We start from the raw sequence: 4568 nt of genomic DNA, 5'->3' as shown, positions 1-4568 counted from the left end.
TTTAGGAAAACGCATGAACCGGATTATGATTAATATGGTTTAAAAAATAAACCAAAAAAAATCCAGCTGCACTCTTTCGGGTCTTTCCAAATCCCAAAGCCACTCTGTGTGATGTGGCCAGGTTTGGGGTTTTCATGCTCACACCACGTTGACACAGAACATAAAACAGTGAAAGCGCAGAAATATCCGTTTGCTTTAAGCCATTTTAGCCCACAGCCTTATTATCCTGTGAAATGGAGCAGAAAACGTGCGCTGCAGCTGAGCCTATAGGCAGACAGAAAGCAGGCCTCCGAGTAAAAAATAAAAAAATAAAATATGTGACGGCAGCGGCGCTTGAGACGCTCTATTACTGCTGAATCTTCCCGCAGAAGCTATTTCCATCCAAGATAAATTGTGCTCCTGAGCAGGGGACAAATATTGTGCCTCACAGGTTCTTCCTTTTGAAAACCAAGGTGATGGCGGAGGCGGCATCCATTTAAACATCTTCTTTTGCCATCTTCGTGGTGGTGGTGTAAAAAAAAAAAAAAAAGAAGAAAAAAGGCTGGTCCTACTCGCCCTGCCGGTGAGTTTTTATCTGCCAGCGGCCATATAGTCGCCGAGCACCTTCTTCCATGAAGTTGCATTGATGATTAATTTCACAGTGGATGGAAGGGGGGCAAAAAACAAAAGGTCGATCCATCTGCGTCAGGGCAAGTGGACAGCCCTGTGGCGCAGCAGGTGAACGCTCTGGCAGCGCCATCTATCACAGGAGCGGCCATTACAGCATCACAAGGTCAGGGCGCCGCGTGTCCGCCGGACCCCCCGGCTGCAGCGGGGAGGGACCCGGTTTCTGAGGTCCTGCGGTGGCGCACAACCAGATTTTCTTTATGGTTTCTTGATGCGGAAAGACAACACTGGGATCTTCACCGGTGGCGTCATCACAGTTACAGCGGAGGAAAGTGATGCTACGGTGGAGACTGAGAGAAACCATTAGTGAGCTGTGAGTTTACTTCTCTAGCAGCAGCAAAACAGGAGGAAAAAAAAAAAGATAATTCCTGCTTGGTTAGAGGAGATGCTGACATCTGATCAGCTGATCGTCTCTTCTCCTTGATCTTATTAGAAAATGCAAACGTCCACTCGAGGAGAAAGTGGTCCACTCAGCAGTGCTCGATTAAAATACGTTTTAAATGGCTCTTCCAAATGGACAATGGCCGAGTACTAACGACGCTGCGCCATTTCATCTGACTTTAACCCAGATGTAATCTCGGGGTCACGCTGTCACTGTGTTCCCCGTCCGTCTTCATGCCACTCTAATGGCAACTATTTACTTAAGAGGAGGGAAAATTGTTATTCAAAATCATGAGAAGAAAACGGAGCATAGTGCTGCGTGAAAACGCTGCATAAAAAGACACACACTCTTATTTTCTGAATCCCTCTTCCTGAGATTACGGACAGGGAACTCACGGCTCTTCGTCGCTATAAACGGACGCCATGTTGTCTTCATGTCCACTTTAACAGTCTGAGGTTGCTGCTTTGAGACTCTCAGCAGAACTGTGAGGCATGCTGCTGTAAAAGCTGTAAGCAATGGTTCCGTGCTGAAATATATTCTCAGGCTTTAAAAGGGAAAAAACAAAACCATAACATGTTTAGCTGATTAGCTGTTAGCTGGACTCCTGTTGCACCCTGGAAGGGGAGTGGGGGGGGGGTAAAATAATGACTGCTACTCCATCCAACCCCACTTCAAGTGAAATTTCAACTGTTGATTTTTGTGATGCAAAAGTCAAATCTGAGCCACAATAAATCTTTTCAGAGTTTTTTTTTTCCTTCTTAATTCTGTACTTTAAGTGTAAAATTAACCTTTAAAGGGGAGAATTTAAAACTAGACGATCCCACACTAAAGCTTGAAGGTCCTGTTGAGCTAATTTCAGTCTTGTGTCTTTGATAGGAGTCCATCCCTCATGTTGACTCGGTAATGTTTGCCTAATCTGCCTTGGAAATGATCTCCAAATGTCTCAGTCAGTCAGGAAAAGTCTCTGTTGTTCAGAGCTACGAGGTTAGCCGCCCTGTAGATTTTACACAACTTTTAGCTTTGCTCTCTCTAAGCACACCTCCATCTTCTTCTGGTGAAAGCTCTCCCTCTTCTTTGCTGCTTCCACTGCCGTGTTTGGCTATTTTTGGACACACTGTCCTTCTCAAAATGCATAACGTGCTTTCTGTAACACAAGGTTTTTCAGATAAGAAAGAAGAAAATTATGATCAACAAAATCTGGGCGTTCTCAACAGGTCAGCGTGCCACACATAACCAAATTGCTCTCTTGGAAGGCCTCTCTACCATCACCCTAATCGTCAGCTCCCTCCACAGGTTTCCTATCAAATTCAGCTCAGCACTATGGATGAGAGACTTCCAGTCAAAAGAAAAACACAGCAAAACTAAAAGATGACTTTAAACTGGCGTATGAATCATTTTGAGCTGAACTGTGTACCTTTGTTTTTTTGTTTTTTTAAATCAAGCCTTGCAGTGAGGAGTGCAGGATGACCTGGTGTTGGAGAGGCAACATCTTTTCAGAACAGATTTGGAGAGAAACTTTTGATCATTGCTTTTGGATTCCTCTGTTCTTTAATTTTGTGCCTTTCTCTGAGCTTCTCCATCCGGTGTCAGGAAGAGGAGCCGATCCAGTTAGTATCGTCTGACGGAATTGTACCGACTTGGCTCTCGTACCGTCATGGTTTTAGGAATGTTCCGATCCCACATGCAGCAAAACACTCAGGAAGACTGAAGATTAAGGGTTTTATTTACAAACTAAATAATGTGGTATGAGTTGGAGAAACCATAAACAGCAGGCAGGCCAGAAGCGTCGGGGCTGGGCTTTGAAAGGACAGATCCGGAGAGGTGAGTATACGAGGCCGGCAGAGCTTGGGGGAATAACGTGCTGGGCTTACGGGGTCCGAAGAACGTCTGCTCGGGGAAGCAGAGGGAGAGGGAAGCCGACTTGGGGATGCTCGCTGCGTCAGGACACCCCCAGGGCGAGGAGATCCAGATCCCTGCTAGCGGGCTCGACTGGTCCCGGACTTGATCAAACCTGATCAAACCGGGCTCGATCAAACCTGAGACGAGGAGACGTGAGGTTAGAACAAGAACGTGTCACAACACAAGGCTTTCTAATGGCTCTCAGTTACCACAAGGGTCAACACTCTGGCGTGGAAGTGTTGGCTGGAGGCTCCTCTTATACTCCTGGAACTGATCAGATGATCTGCAGGTGTGTGCTGACACACCCGCAAGGTGGAGCGTCAGGAGAGAGCTGAGGGAGCCCCCTGGTGGCGAGCTGGCGGCAGCACGGTGACAGAAGACGACAACGCGTACGCATGTAAACGTTACGACAGGAAAAACACTAAAAATAAAAAATAAAAATAAAAAAAGCAGACCTTTTTATTCAAAGTTCCTGTTCGATTCCGCCCCGTTTTTCTCCGCACAATTCATAAAACGGCGCACAAACATCAAAACCCCGCACAGAGAGTCAAGCAGCTGCAGCTCTGCAACGCAGGGCGCTGAGCTCCCTGGGTAATGAAGGAATTTGTTTGGAAAAAAGCTCGGAGTAAAACAAATCTGTTTTTGAGTTGGACGGGGTTATGAAAGCCACATGACGGCATGTTAAAGGGGATAGGGTTAGCCACATGGCAGCGCGCAGACCGGTTCTGGGTTTCTCTGCCTATTAGGAAGAGGGGAAGTAAATCAGAACCCAGCCTGGAGTCTTATTTCCCCCCTAAGAAAATAAATTCATGACAGAGAGTGCTGCCAAAAGAACCAATTTTCCTCCACTGTCCCAATATTTTAAAATGACAGCAGAGGATGTTTGATTTTTTTTTTTTCCCTCTTCTTCTTCTTTTTTGTATGCCCTTATTTTTCCAGATTTTCCACTGGCTGACTGATAGAATCGAGAGGCTGTGAGAGCTGAAATGTCAGGTCTCTTTGACTCTGACAGTGCGCAGACACGGCGGCGTAAGAGACATGTACGAGGACAGAGAGAGGGGGCAGCGCCCGGGCCTGACTGAGCAAAAGCGAAGTCTCTGCCAGCTCAGTGCTTTATGACAACACATTAAAGAGGAGCCAGGAAGTCTGGGGAGCGAGCTTTGCATTGTCTCTGCTCTGCCAGCAAGGACCCAAACCTGGCTCGCTTTATTGGACAAAGAGTTCCTGCGACTCCAGGCCGCTACTGCGAAATAAAACTCAGGACAAAGAGACAGAAATGAGGAAGGAGTGTATGTGCGAGGGTTGTGGTGAGCGACAGCAGAGGTCTCCTGAGGTTGCTGGTGTCTGTGTGTGTGTGTGTGTGTGTGTGTGTGTGTGTTGGGATGGGTGAGGAATGCGCCGCCCGTGCCAGTGGCCGCGCTGGGTTGATCCGCTGGTGCGGAGAAGGGGGAAATCCAGATCAGCTATGACAGGAATGTGAGAGCAGATATCATTAGACGTGCAGGAGCCTCAAACTCACAGCAGGCAGCAACACAAACAGATAATATGACTCTCCCTCTCTCTCACTCACACACACACACACACCCACACACACACACACACCCACACACACACACACACC

Source organism: Poecilia formosa, unplaced genomic scaffold (assembly GCF_000485575.1).
Source record: "Poecilia formosa unplaced genomic scaffold, Poecilia_formosa-5.1.2 Scaffold270, whole genome shotgun sequence".
NCBI lineage: Eukaryota > Metazoa > Chordata > Actinopteri > Cyprinodontiformes > Poeciliidae > Poecilia > Poecilia formosa.
This window is presented reverse-complemented; position numbering follows the sequence as displayed.